Raw genomic sequence first — 16,706 nt, forward strand, 5'->3', positions numbered from 1 at the left:
TACCACTGGGCCCCTCCCCCAACCACTGACCCCATACTGGATATCACTGGGCCCCTCACCCAACCACTGACCCCCCATACTGGATATCACTGGGCCCCTCACCCAACCACTGACCCCATACTGGATATCACTGGGCCCCTCCCCCAACCACTGACCCCATACTGGATACCACTGGGCCCCTCACCCAACCACTGACCCCCATACTGGATATCACTGGGCCCCTCACCCAACCACTGACCCCATACTGGATATCACTGGGCCCCTCACCCAACCATCATCCCCATACTGGATATCACTGGGCCCCTCACCCCACCACCGACCCCATACTGGATATCACTGGGCCCCTCACCCAACCACTGATCCCATACTGCATATCACTGGGCCCCTCACCTAACCACTGACCCCCATACTGGATATCACTGGGCCCCTCACCCAACCACTGACCCCATACTGGATACCACTGGGCCCCTCCCCCAACCACTGACCCCATACTGGATATCACTGGGCCCCTCACCCAACCACTGACCCCATACTGGATATAACTGGGCCCCTCCCCCAACCACTGACCCCATACTGGATACCACTGGGCCCCTCACCCAACCACTGACCCCCATACTGGATATCACTGGGCCCCTCACCCAACCACTGACCCCATACTGGATATCACTGGGCCCCTCACCCAACCATCATCCCCATACTGGATATCACTGGGCCCCTCCCCCAACCACCGACCCCATACTGGATATCACTGGGCCCCTCACCCAACCATCATCCCCATACTGGATATCACTGGGCCCCTCCCCCAACCACCGACCCCATACTGGATATCACTGGGCCCCTCACCCAACCACTGACCCCATACTGCATATCACTGGGCCCCTCACCCAACCACTGACCCCATACTGCATATCACTGGGCCCCTCCCCCAACCACTGACCCCATACTGGATACCACTGGGCCCCTCCCCCAACCACTGACCCCATACTGGATATCACTGGGCCCCTCACCCAACCACTGATCCCATACTGGATACCACTGGGCCCCTCCCCCAACCACTGACCCCATACTGGATATCACTGGGCCCCTCACCCAACCACTGACCCCATACTGCATATCACTGGGCCCCTCCCCCAACCACTGACCCCATACTGGATATCACTGGGCCCCTCACCCCACCACCGACCCCATACTGGATATCACTGGGCCCCTCACCCAACCACTGATCCCATACTGGATACCACTGGGCCCCTCCCCCAACCACTGACCCCATACTGGATATCACTGGGCCCCTCACCCAACCACTGACCCCATACTGCATATCACTGGGCCCCTCCCCCAACCACTGACCCCATACTGGATATCACTGGGCCCCTCACCCCACCACCGACCCCATACTGGATATCACTGGGCCCCTCACCTAACCACTGACCCCCATACTGGATATCACTGGGCCCCTCACCCAACCACTGACCCCCATACTGCATATCACTGGGCCCCTCACCCAACCACCGACCCCATACTGGATATCACTGGGCCCCTCACCCAACCACCATCCCCATACTGGATATCACTGGGCTCCTCACCCCACCACCGACCCCATACTGGATATCACTGGGCCCCTCACCCAACCACCATCCCCATACTGGATATCACTGGGCCCCTCACCCAACCACTGACCCCATACTGGATATCACTGGGCCCCTCACCCAACCACTGACCCCATACTGGATATAACTGGGCCCCTCCCCCAACCACTGACCCCATACTGGATACCACTGGGCCCCTCACCCAACCACTGACCCCCATACTGGATATCACTGGGCCCCTCACCCAACCACTGACCCCATACTGGATATCACTGGGCCCCTCACCCAACCATCATCCCCATACTGGATATCACTGGGCCCCTCACCCCACCACCGACCCCATACTGGATATCACTGGGCCCCTCACCTAACCACTGACCCCCATACTGGATATCACTGGGCCCCTCACCCAACCACTGACCCCATACTGCATATCACTGGGCCCCTCACCCAACCACTGATCCCATACTGGATACCACTGGGCCCCTCCCCCAACCACTGACCCCATACTGGATATCACTGGGCCCCTCACCCAACCACTGACCCCATACTGGATATAACTGGGCCCCTCCCCCAACCACTGACCCCATACTGGATACCACTGGGCCCCTCACCCAACCACTGACCCCCATACTGGATATCACTGGGCCCCTCCCCCAACCACCGACCCCATACTGGATATCACTGGGCCCCTCACCCAACCATCATCCCCATACTGCATATCACTGGGCCCCTCACCTAACCACTGACCCCATACTGGATATCACTGGGCCCCTCACCTAACCACTGACCCCCATACTGGATATCACTGGGCCCCTCACCCAACCACTGACCCCCATACTGGATATCACTGGGCCCCTCACCCAACCACTGACCCCCATACTGGATATCACTGGGCCCCTCACCCAACCACTGATCCCATACTGCATATCACTGGGCCCCTCACCCAACCACTGATCCCATACTGGATACCACTGGGCCCCTCACCCAACCACTGACCCCATACTGGATATCACTGGGCCCCTCACCCAACCACTGACCCCATACTGGATACCACTGGGCCCCTCACCCAACCACTGACCCCATACTGGATATCACTGGGCCCCTCACCCAACCACTGACCCCATACTGCATATCACTGGGCCCCTCACCCAACCACTGACCCCATACTGGATATCACTGGGCCCCTCCCCCAACCACCGACCCCATACTGGATATCACTGGGCCCCTCACCCAACCACTGACCCCCCATACTGGATATCACTGGGCCCCTCACCTAACCACTGACCCCCATACTGGATATCACTGGGCCCCTCACCCAACCACTGACCCCATACTGGATATCACTGGGCCCCTCACCCAACCACTGATCCCATACTGCATATCACTGGGCCCCTCACCCAACCACTGACCCCATACTGCATATCACTGGGCCCCTCCCCCAACCACCGACCCCATACTGGATATCACTGGGCCCCTCACCCAACCACTGACCCCATACTGGATATCACTGGGCCCCTCACCCCACCACCGACCCCATACTGGATATCACTGGGCCCCTCACCTAACCACTGACCCCCATACTGGATATCACTGGGCCCCTCACCCAACCACTGACCCCATACTGGATATCACTGGGCCCCTCACCCAACCACTGACCCCATACTGCATATCACTGGGCCCCTCACCCAACCACTGACCCCCCATACTGGATACCACTGGGCCCCTCCCCCAACCACTGACCCCATACTGGATACCACTGGGCCCCTCCCCCAACCACTGACCCCATACTGGATATCACTGGGCCCCTCACCCAACCACTGACCCCCATACTGGATACCACTGGGCCCCTCCCCCAACCACTGACCCCATACTGGATACCACTGGGCCCCTCACCCAACCACTGACCCCCATACTGGATATCACTGGGCCCCTCACCCAACCATCATCCCCATACTGGATATCACTGGGCCCCTCACCCAACCACTGACCCCATACTGCATATCACTGGGCCCCTCACCCCACCACCGACCCCATACTGGATATCACTGGGCCCCTCACCCAACCACTGACCCCATACTGGATATCACTGGGCCCCTCACCCAACCATCATCCCCATACTGGATACCACTGGGCCCCTCACCCAACCACTGACCCCATACTGCATATCACTGGGCCCCTCACCCCACCACCGACCCCATACTGGATATCACTGGGCCCCTCACCCAACCACTGACCCCATACTGCATATCACTGGGCCCCTCACCCAACCACTGATCCCATACTGGATACCACTGGGCCCCTCCCCCAACCACTGACCCCATACTGGATATCACTGGGCCCCTCACCCAACCACTGACCCCATACTGGATATCACTGGGCCCCTCACCCAACCACTGACCCCATACTGGATATCACTGGGCCCCTCACCCAACCACTGACCCCATACTGCATATCACTGGGCCCCTCACCCAACCACTGATCCCATACTGGATACCACTGGGCCCCTCCCCCAACCACTGACCCCATACTGGATATCACTGGGCCCCTCACCCAACCACTGACCCCATACTGGATATAACTGGGCCCCTCCCCCAACCACTGACCCCATACTGGATACCACTGGGCCCCTCACCCAACCACTGACCCCCATACTGGATATCACTGGGCCCCTCACCCAACCACTGACCCCATACTGGATATCACTGGGCCCCTCACCCAACCATCATCCCCATACTGGATATCACTGGGCCCCTCCCCCAACCACCGACCCCATACTGGATACCACTGGGCCCCTCCCCCAACCACTGACCCCATACTGGATATCACTGGGCCCCTCACCCAACCACTGACCCCATACTGCATATCACTGGGCCCCTCACCCAACCATCATCCCCATACTGGATATCACTGGGCCCCTCACCCCACCACCGACCCCATACTGGATATCACTGGGCCCCTCACCTAACCACTGACCCCATACTGGATATCACTGGGCCCCTCACCCAACCACTGACCCCATACTGGATATCACTGGGCCCCTCACCCAACCACTGACCCCCATACTGGATATCACTGGGCCCCTCACCCCACCACCGACCCCATACTGGATATCACTGGGCCCCTCACCTAACCACTGACCCCATACTGGATATCACTGGGCCCCTCACCCAACCACTGATCCCATACTGCATATCACTGGGCCCCTCACCCAACCACTGACCCCCATACTGGATATCACTGGGCCCCTCACCCAACCACTGACCCCATACTGGATATCACTGGGCCCCTCACCTAACCACTGACCCCATACTGGATATCACTGGGCCCCTCACCCAACCACTGATCCCATACTGCATATCACTGGGCCCCTCACCCAACCACTGACCCCCATACTGGATATCACTGGGCCCCTCACCCCACCACCGACCCCATACTGGATATCACTGGGCCCCTCACCCAACCACTGATCCCATACTGGATATCACTGGGCCCCTCACCTAACCACTGACCCCCATACTGGATATCACTGGGCCCCTCACCCAACCACTGACCCCCATACTGGATACCACTGGGCCCCTCCCCCAACCACTGACCCCATACTGGATACCACTGGGCCCCTCACCCAACCACTGACCCCCATACTGGATATCACTGGGCCCCTCACCCAACCACTGACCCCATACTGGATATCACTGGGCCCCTCACCCAACCACTGACCCCATACTGCATATCACTGGGCCCCTCACCCAACCACTGATCCCATACTGGATACCACTGGGCCCCTCCCCCAACCACTGACCCCATACTGGATATCACTGGGCCCCTCACCCAACCACTGACCCCCCATACTGGATATCACTGGGCCCCTCACCCAACCACTGACCCCATACTGGATATCACTGGGCCCCTCCCCCAACCACTGACCCCATACTGGATACCACTGGGCCCCTCACCCAACCACTGATCCCATACTGGATATCACTGGGCCCCTCACCCAACCACTGACCCCATACTGGATATCACTGGGCCCCTCCCCCAACCACTGACCCCATACTGGATATCACTGGGCCCCTCACCCAACCACTGACCCCATACTGGATATCACTGGGCCCCTCCCCCAACCACTGACCCCATACTGGATATCACTGGGCCCCTCACCCCACCACCGACCCCATACTGGATATCACTGGGCCCCTCACCCAACCACTGACCCCATACTGCATATCACTGGGCCCCTCCCCCAACCACTGACCCCATACTGGATATCACTGGGCCCCTCACCCAACCACTGACCCCATACTGGATATAACTGGGCCCCTCCCCCAACCACTGACCCCATACTGGATACCACTGGGCCCCTCACCCAACCACTGACCCCCATACTGGATATCACTGGGCCCCTCACCCAACCACTGACCCCATACTGGATATAACTGGGCCCCTCCCCCAACCACTGACCCCATACTGGATACCACTGGGCCCCTCCCCCAACCACTGACCCCATACTGGATATCACTGGGCCCCTCACCCAACCACTGACCCCATACTGGATATAACTGGGCCCCTCCCCCAACCACTGACCCCATACTGGATACCACTGGGCCCCTCACCCAACCACTGACCCCCATACTGGATATCACTGGGCCCCTCACCCAACCACTGACCCCATACTGGATATCACTGGGCCCCTCACCCAACCATCATCCCCATACTGGATATCACTGGGCCCCTCCCCCAACCACCGACCCCATACTGGATATCACTGGGCCCCTCACCCAACCACTGACCCCATACTGGATATCACTGGGCCCCTCACCCAACCACTGACCCCATACTGGATATCACTGGGCCCCTCACCCAACCACTGACCCCCATACTGCATATCACTGGGCCCCTCACCCAACCATCATCCCCATACTGGATATCACTGGGCCCCTCACCCCACCACCGACCCCATACTGGATATCACTGGGCCCCTCACCTAACCACTGACCCCCATACTGGATATCACTGGGCCCCTCACCCAACCACTGATCCCATACTGGATATCACTGGGCCCCTCACCCAACCACTGACCCCCATACTGGATATCACTGGGCCCCTCACCCAACCACTGACCCCATACTGGATATCACTGGGCCCCTCACCCAACCACTGATCCCATACTGCATATCACTGGGCCCCTCACCCAACCACTGACCCCATACTGGATATCACTGGGCCCCTCCCCCAACCACCGACCCCATACTGGATATCACTGGGCCCCTCACCCAACCACTGACCCCATACTGGATATCACTGGGCCCCTCACCCCACCACCGACCCCATACTGGATATCACTGGGCCCCTCACCCAACCACTGATCCCATACTGGATACCACTGGGCCCCTCCCCCAACCACTGACCCCATACTGGATATCACTGGGCCCCTCACCCAACCACTGACCCCCCATACTGGATATCACTGGGCCCCTCACCCAACCACTGACCCCATACTGGATATCACTGGGCCCCTCACCTAACCACTGACCCCCATACTGGATATCACTGGGCCCCTCACCCAACCACTGACCCCATACTGCATATCACTGGGCCCCTCACCCAACCACTGACCCCATACTGGATATAACTGGGCCCCTCCCCCAACCACTGACCCCATACTGGATATCACTGGGCCCCTCACCCCACCACCGACCCCATACTGGATATCACTGGGCCCCTCACCCAACCACTGACCCCATACTGGATACCACTGGGCCCCTCCCCCAACCACTGACCCCATACTGGATACCACTGGGCCCCTCACCCAACCACTGACCCCATACTGGATACCACCAGGCCCCTCACCCAACCACTGACCCCATACTGGATATCACTGGGCCCCTCACCCAACCACTGACCCCATACTGGATATAACTGGGCCCCTCCCCCAACCACTGACCCCATACTGGATACCACTGGGCCCCTCACCCAACCACTGACCCCCATACTGGATATCACTGGGCCCCTCACCCCACCACCGACCCCATACTGGATATCACTGGGCCCCTCACCCCACCACCGACCCCATACTGGATACCACTGGGCCCCTCACCCAACCACTGACCCCCATACTGGATATCACTGGGCCCCTCACCCCACCACCGACCCCATACTGGATACCACTGGGCCCCTCCCCCAACCACTGACCCCATACTGGATACCACTGGGCCCCTCCCCCAACCACTGACCCCATACTGGATACCACCAGGCCCCTCACCCTGTATTACGCTATACCCAATGTCTCCAGGATAATTAGGAGGAAGGAATAGAAATGTCGGATCTGTCAATCCTTGGCTTCCGATTTCATTAATTGAGGGTCTCTGGATGACACTCAGATCTTCATTGTGTATTCTGTCCATGTACCTCTGGGGCCCCTCACCCAACCACTGACCCGGGGCCCCTCACCCAACCACTGACCCGGGGCCCCTCACCCAACCACCAACCGGACTCTTCACCTTCTATCACCGGACACCACCATGTCCCTCACCCACCATTATAACCCCTTACGACAGTACAGGGTGCTGGGGCCACTCTACGATAGTGTGGAGAGAGCTGGGGGCCACCCTATAAAAGTGTAGATGGCCTGAGGACCCCCTTTGATAGTGTAGAAGGTCGGGGGCCACTCTCTGACAGTACAGAAAACTGGGGGCCATCCTGTTGTAGTATAGAGAGCCAGGGGCGACCCTATCACAGGATAGAGAGCTGGAGGTCTCTCTTGGGGAGGAAGGAATGGTAGTATGGAGGTCTGGAGGCCAGTCACTGGGAGGTTAGGACAGTCCTATAGTATGGAGGACTAGGGGCCAGTCACTGGGAGGTTAGGACAGTCTTATAGTATGGAGGACTGGGGGCCAGTCACTGGGGGGTTAGGACAGTCCTATAGTATAGAGGTCTGGGGGCCAGTCACTGGGAGGTTAGGACAGTCCTATAGTATAGAGGTCTGGGGACCAGTCACTGGGAGGTTAGGACAGTCCTATAGTATAGAGGTCTGGGGGCCAGTCACTGGGAGGTTAGGACAGTCCTATAGTATAGAGGACTGGGGGCCAGTCACTGGGAGGTTAGGACAGTCCTATAGTATAGAGGTCTGGGGACCAGTCACTGGGAGGTTAGGACAGTCCTATAGTATAGAGGACTGGGGGCCAGTCACTGGGAGGTTAGGACAGTCCTATAGTATAGAGGTCTGGGGGCCAGTCACTGGGAGGTTAGGACAGTCCTATAGTATAGAGGACTGGGGGCCAGTCACTGGGAGGTTAGGACAGTCCTATAGTATAGAGGACTGGGGGCCAGTCACTGGGAGGTTAGGACAGTCCTATAGTATAGAGGACTGGGGGCCAGTCACTGGGAGGTTAGGACAGTCCTATAGTATAGAGGACTGGGGGCCAGTCACTGGGAGGTTAGGACAGTCTTATAGTATGGAGGACTGGGGGCCAGTCACTGGGAGGTTAGGACAGTCCTATAGTATAGAGGACTGGGGGCCAGTCACTGGGAGGTTAGGACAGTCCTATAGTATAGAGGACTGGGGGCCAGTCACTGGGAGGTTAGGACAGTCTTATAGTATGGAGGACTGGGGGCCAGTCACTGGGAGGTTAGGACAGTCCTATAGTATGGAGGACTGGGGGCCAGTCACTGGGAGGTTAGGACAGTCCTATAGTATGGAGGACTGGAGGCCAGTCACTGGGGGGTTAGGACAGTCCTATAGTATAGAGGTCTGGGGGCCAGTCACTGGGAGGTTAGGACAGTCCTATAGTATGGAGGTCTGGGGGCCAGTCACTGGGAGGTTAGGACAGTCTTATAGTATGGAGGTCTGGGGGCCAGTCACTGGGGGGTTAGGACAGTCCTATAGTATAGAGGTCTGGGGACCAGTCACTGGGGGGTTAGGACAGTCCTATAGTATGGAGGTCTGGGGGCCAGTCACTGGGGGGTTAGGACAGTCCTATAGTATGGGGGACTGGGGGCCAGTCACTGGGAGGTTAGGACAGTCTTATAGTATAGAGGTCTGGAGGCCAGTCACTGGGAGGTTAGGACAGTCCTATAGTATAGAGGACTGGGGGCCAGTCACTGGGGGGTTAGGACAGTCCTATAGTATGGAGGACTGGAGGCCAGTCACTGGGGGGTTAGGACAGTCCTATAGTATGGAGGTCTGGGGGCCAGTCACTGGGAGGTTAGGACAGTCTTATAGTATGGAGGTCTGGGGGCCAGTCACTGGGAGGTTAGGACAGTCTTATAGTATGGAGGTCTGGGGGCCAGTCACTGGGGGGTTAGGACAGTCCTATAGTATGGAGGTCTGGGGGCCAGTCACTGGGGGGTTAGGACAGTCCTATAGTATGGGGGACTGGGGGCCAGTCACTGGGAGGTTAGGACAGTCTTATAGTATAGAGGTCTGGGGGCCAGTCACTGGGGGGTTAGGACAGTCTTATAGTATGGAGGACTGGGGGCCAGTCACTGGGAAGTTAGGACAGTCCTATAGTATAGAGGACTGGGGGCCAGTCACTGGGAGGTTAGGACAGTCCTATAGTATGGAGGACTGGGTCCAGTCACTGGGAGGTTAGGACAGTCCTATAGTATAGAGGACTGGGGGCCAGTCACTGGGAGGTTAGGACAGTCCTATAGTATGGAGGATTGGGTCCAGTCACTGGGAGGTTAGGACAGTCCTATAGTATAGAGGACTGGGGGCCAGTCACTGGGAGGTTAGGACAGTCCTATAGTATGGAGGACTGGGGGCCAGTCACTGGGAGGTTAGGACAGTCTTATAGTATGGAGGACTGGGGGCCAGTCACTGGGAAGTTAGGACAGTCCTATAGTATAGAGGACTGGGGGCCAGTCACTGGGAGGTTAGGACAGTCCTATAGTATGGAGGACTGGGGGCCAGTCACTGGGGGGTTAGGACAGTCTTATAGTATAGAGGTCTGGGGGCCAGTCACTGGGAGGTTAGGACAGTCCTATAGTATAGAGGTCTGGGGGCCAGTCACTGGGAGGTTAGGACAGTCCTATAGTATGGAGGACTGGAGGCCAGTCACTGGGAGGTTAGGACAGTCCTATAGTATAGAGGACTGGGGGCCAGTCACTGGGAGGTTAGGACAGTCCTATAGTATGGAGGACTGGGTCCAGTCACTGGGAGGTTAGGACAGTCTTATAGTATGGAGGACTGGGGCCAGTCACTGGGAGGTTAGGACAGTCTTATAGTATGGAGGACTGGGGCCAGTCACTGGGGGGTTAGGACAGTCTTATAGTATGGAGGACTGGGGCCAGTCACTGGGAGGTTAGGACAGTCCTATAGTATAGAGGACTGGGGCCAGTCACTGGGAGGTTAGGACAGTCCTATAGTATGGAGGACTGGAGGCCAGTCACTGGGGGGTTAGGACAGTCTTATAGTATAGAGGTCTGGGGGCCAGTCACTGGGAGGTTAGGACAGTCCTATAGTATAGAGGTCTGGGGACCAGTCACTGGGAGGTTAGGACAGTCCTATAGTATAGAGGTCTGGGGGCCAGTCACTGGGAGGTTAGGACAGTCCTATAGTATGGAGGACTGGAGGCCAGTCACTGGGAGGTTAGGACAGTCCTATAGTATAGAGGACTGGGGGCCAGTCACTGGGAGGTTAGGACAGTCCTATAGTATGGAGGACTGGGTCCAGTCACTGGGAGGTTAGGACAGTCCTATAGTATAGAGGACTGGGGGCCAGTCACTGGGAGGTTAGGACAGTCCTATAGTATAGAGGACTGGGGGCCAGTCACTGGGAGGTTAGGACAGTCCTATAGTATAGAGGACTGGGGGCCAGTCACTGGGAGGTTAGGACAGTCCTATAGTATAGAGGACTGGGGGCCAGTCACTGGGAGGTTAGGACAGTCCTATAGTATAGAGGACTGGGGGCCAGTCACTGGGAGGTTAGGACAGTCTTATAGTATGGAGGACTGGGGGCCAGTCACTGGGAGGTTAGGACAGTCCTATAGTATAGAGGACTGGGGGCCAGTCACTGGGAGGTTAGGACAGTCCTATAGTATAGAGGACTGGGGGCCAGTCACTGGGAGGTTAGGACAGTCTTATAGTATGGAGGACTGGGGGCCAGTCACTGGGAGGTTAGGACAGTCTTATAGTATGGAGGACTGGGGGCCAGTCACTGGGAGGTTAGGACAGTCCTATAGTATGGAGGACTGGGGGCCAGTCACTGGGAGGTTAGGACAGTCCTATAGTATGGAGGACTGGAGGCCAGTCACTGGGGGGTTAGGACAGTCCTATAGTATAGAGGTCTGGGGGCCAGTCACTGGGAGGTTAGGACAGTCCTATAGTATGGAGGTCTGGGGGCCAGTCACTGGGAGGTTAGGACAGTCTTATAGTATGGAGGTCTGGGGGCCAGTCACTGGGGGGTTAGGACAGTCCTATAGTATAGAGGTCTGGGGACCAGTCACTGGGGGGTTAGGACAGTCCTATAGTATGGAGGTCTGGGGGCCAGTCACTGGGGGGTTAGGACAGTCCTATAGTATGGGGGACTGGGGGCCAGTCACTGGGAGGTTAGGACAGTCTTATAGTATAGAGGTCTGGAGGCCAGTCACTGGGGGGTTAGGACAGTCCTATAGTATGGAGGACTGGAGGCCAGTCACTGGGGGGTTAGGACAGTCCTATAGTATGGAGGTCTGGGGGCCAGTCACTGGGAGGTTAGGACAGTCTTATAGTATGGAGGTCTGGGGGCCAGTCACTGGGGGGTTAGGACAGTCCTATAGTATGGAGGTCTGGGGGCCAGTCACTGGGGGGTTAGGACAGTCCTATAGTATGGGGGACTGGGGGCCAGTCACTGGGAGGTTAGGACAGTCTTATAGTATAGAGGTCTGGGGGCCAGTCACTGGGGGGTTAGGACAGTCTTATAGTATGGAGGACTGGGGGCCAGTCACTGGGAAGTTAGGACAGTCCTATAGTATAGAGGACTGGGGGCCAGTCACTGGGAGGTTAGGACAGTCCTATAGTATGGAGGACTGGGTCCAGTCACTGGGAGGTTAGGACAGTCCTATAGTATAGAGGACTGGGGGCCAGTCACTGGGAGGTTAGGACAGTCCTATAGTATGGAGGATTGGGTCCAGTCACTGGGAGGTTAGGACAGTCCTATAGTATAGAGGACTGGGGGCCAGTCACTGGGAGGTTAGGACAGTCCTATAGTATGGAGGACTGGGGGCCAGTCACTGGGAGGTTAGGACAGTCTTATAGTATGGAGGACTGGGGGCCAGTCACTGGGAAGTTAGGACAGTCCTATAGTATAGAGGACTGGGGGCCAGTCACTGGGAGGTTAGGACAGTCCTATAGTATGGAGGACTGGAGGCCAGTCACTGGGGGGTTAGGACAGTCTTATAGTATGGAGGACTGGGGCCAGTCACTGGGAGGTTAGGACAGTCCTATAGTATAGAGGACTGGGGCCAGTCACTGGGAGGTTAGGACAGTCCTATAGTATGGAGGACTGGAGGCCAGTCACTGGGGGGTTAGGACAGTCTTATAGTATAGAGGTCTGGGGGCCAGTCACTGGGAGGTTAGGACAGTCCTATAGTATAGAGGTCTGGGGGCCAGTCACTGGGAGGTTAGGACAGTCCTATAGTATGGAGGACTGGAGGCCAGTCACTGGGAGGTTAGGACAGTCCTATAGTATAGAGGACTGGGGGCCAGTCACTGGGAGGTTAGGACAGTCCTATAGTATGGAGGACTGGGTCCAGTCACTGGGAGGTTAGGACAGTCCTATAGTATAGAGGACTGGGGGCCAGTCACTGGGAGGTTAGGACAGTCCTATAGTATGGAGGACTGGGGGCCAGTCACTGGGAGGTTAGGACAGTCTTATAGTATGGAGGACTGGGGGCCAGTCACTGGGAAGTTAGGACAGTCCTATAGTATGGAGGACTGGGGGCCAGTCACTGGGGGGTTAGGACAGTCTTATAGTATAGAGGACTGGGGCCAGTCACTGGGAGGTTAGGACAGTCCTATAGTATAGAGGACTGGGGCCAGTCACTGGGAGGTTAGGACAGTCCTATAGTATGGAGGACTGGAGGCCAGTCACTGGGGGGTTAGGACAGTCTTATAGTATAGAGGTCTGGGGGCCAGTCACTGGGAGGTTAGGACAGTCTTATAGTATGGAGGACTGGGGGCCAGTCACTGGGGGGTTAGGACAGTCTTATAGTATAGAGGTCTGGGGGCCAGTCACTGGGAGGTTAGGACAGTCTTATAGTATGGAGGACTGGGGGCCAGTCACTGGGAGGTTAGGACAGTCTTATAGTATGGAGGACTGGGGGCCAGTCACTGGGGGGTTAGGACAGTCTTATAGTATAGAGGTCTGGGGGCCAGTCACTGGGAGGTTAGGACAGTCTTATAGTATGGAGGACTGGGTCCAGTCACTGGGAGGTTAGGACAGTCCTATAGTATAGAGGACTGGGGGCCAGTCACTGGGAGGTTAGGACAGTCCTATAGTATGGAGGACTGGGTCCAGTCACTGGGAGGTTAGGACAGTCCTATAGTATAGAGGACTGGGGGCCAGTCACTGGGAGGTTAGGACAGTCCTATAGTATGGAGGACTGGGGGCCAGTCACTGGGGGGTTAGGACAGTCCTATAGTATAGAGGACTGGGGGCCAGTCACTGGGAGGTTAGGACAGTCCTATAGTATAGAGGACTGGGGGCCAGTCACTGGGAGGTTAGGACAGTCCTATAGTATGGAGGACTGGGGGCCAGTCACTGGGAGGTTAGGACAGTCCTATAGTATGGAGGACTGGGGGCCAGTCACTGGGGGGTTAGGACAGTCCTATAGTATAGAGGACTGGGGGCCAGTCACTGGGAGGTTAGGACAGTCCTATAGTATAGAGGACTGGGGGCCAGTCACTGGGAGGTTAGGACAGTCCTATAGTATGGAGGACTGGGGGCCAGTCACTGGGAGGTTAGGACAGTCCTATAGTATGGAGGTCTGGGGGCCAGTCACTGGGAGGTTAGGACAGTCCTATAGTATGGAGGACTGGGGGCCAGTCACTGGGAGGTTAGGACAGTCCTATAGTATGGGGGACTGGAGGCCAGTCACTGGGAGGTTAGGACAGTCCTATAGTATGGAGGACTGGAGGCCAGTCACTGGAAGGTTAGGACAGTCCTATAGTATGGAGGACTGGAGGCCAGTCACTGGGAGGTTAGGACAGTCTTATAGTATAGAGGACTGGGGGCCAGTCACTGGGAGGTTAGGACAGTCCTATAGTATGGAGGACTGGGTCCAGTCACTGGGAGGTTAGGACAGTCCTATAGTATAGAGGTCTGGGGACCAGTCACTGGGAGGTTAGGACAGTCCTATAGTATGGAGGACTGGAGGCCAGTCACTGGGAGGTTAGGACAGTCCTATAGTATGGAGGACTGGGGGCCAGTCACTGGGAGGTTAGGACAGTCTTATAGTATGGAGGACTGGAGGCCAGTCACTGGGAGGTTAGGACAGTCCTATAGTATGGAGGACTGGAGGCCAGTCACTGGGAGGTTAGGACAGTCCTATAGTATGGAGGACTGGGGACCAGTCACTGGGAGGTTAGGACAGTCCTATAGTATAGAGGTCTGGGGGCCAGTCACTGGGAGGTTAGGACAGTGAGTCCTATAGTATGGAGGACTGGGTCCAGTCACTGGGAGGTTAGGACAGTCCTATAGTATGGGGGACTGGAGGCCAGTCACTGGGAGGTTAGGACAGTCCTATAGTATGGAGGACTGGGGGCCAGTCACTGGGAGGTTAGGACAGTCCTATAGTATGGAGGACTGGAGGCCAGTCACTGGGAGGTTAGGACAGTCCTATAGTATGGAGGACTGGGGGCCAGTCACTGGGAGGTTAGGACAGTCTTATAGTATAGAGGACTGGGGGCCAGTCACTGGGAGGTTAGGACAGTCCTATAGTATAGAGGACTGGGGGCCAGTCACTGGGAGGTTAGGACAGTCCTATAGTATAGAGGACTGGGGGCCAGTCACTGGGAGGTTAGGACAGTCCTATAGTATAGAGGACTGGGGGCCAGTCACTGGGAGGTTAGGACAGTCCTATAGTATGGAGGACTGGGGGCCAGTCACTGGGAGGTTAGGACAGTCCTATAGTATGGAGGACTGGGGGCCAGTCACTGGGAGGTTAGGACAGTCCTATAGTATGGAGGACTGGGGGCCAGTCACTGGGAGGTTAGGACAGTCCTATAGTATAGAGGTCTGGGGGCCAGTCACTGGGAGGTTAGGACAGTCCTATAGTATGGAGGACTGGGGGCCAGTCACTGGGGGGTTAGGACAGTCTTATAGTATGGAGGACTGGGGGCCAGTCACTGGGAGGTTAGGACAGCCCTATAGTATAGAGGACTGGGTCCAGTCACTGGGAGGTTAGGACAGTCCTATAGTATGGAGGACTGGAGGCCAGTCACTGGGAGGTTAGGACAGTCCTATAGTATGGAGGACTGGAGGCCAGTCACTGGGAGGTTAGGACAGTCCTATAGTATGGAGGACTGGGGGCCAGTCACTGGGAGGTTAGGACAGTCCTATAGTATGGAGGACTGGAGGCCAGTCACTGGGGGGTTAGGACAGTCCTATAGTATAGAGGTCTGGGGGCCAGTCACTGGGAGGTTAGGACAGTCCTATAGTATGGAGGTCTGGGGGCCAGTCACTGGGAGGTTAGGACAGTCTTATAGTATGGAGGTCTGGGGGCCAGTCACTGGGGGGTTAGGACAGTCCTATAGTATAGAGGTCTGGGGACCAGTCACTGGGGGGTTAGGACAGTCCTATAGTATGGAGGTCTGGGGGCCAGTCACTGGGGGGTTAGGACAGTCCTATAGTATGGGGGACTGGGGGCCAGTCACTGGGAGGTTAGGACAGTCTTATAGTATAGAGGTCTGGAGGCCAGTCACTGGGGGGTTAGGACAGTCCTATAGTATGGAGGACTGGAGGCCAGTCACTGGGGGGTTAGGACAGTCCTATAGTATGGAGGTCTGGGGGCCAGTCACTGGGAGGTTAGGACAGTCTTATAGTATGGAGGTCTGGGGGCCAGTCACTGGGGGGTTAGGACAGTCCTATAGTATGGAGGTCTGGGGGCCAGTCACTGGGGGGTTAGGACAGTCCTATAGTAT

The sequence above is a fragment of the Pelophylax lessonae genome, assembly GCF_965119305.1.
Source record: "Pelophylax lessonae genome assembly, chromosome: 13".
Classification (NCBI taxonomy): Eukaryota; Metazoa; Chordata; class Amphibia; order Anura; family Ranidae; genus Pelophylax; species Pelophylax lessonae.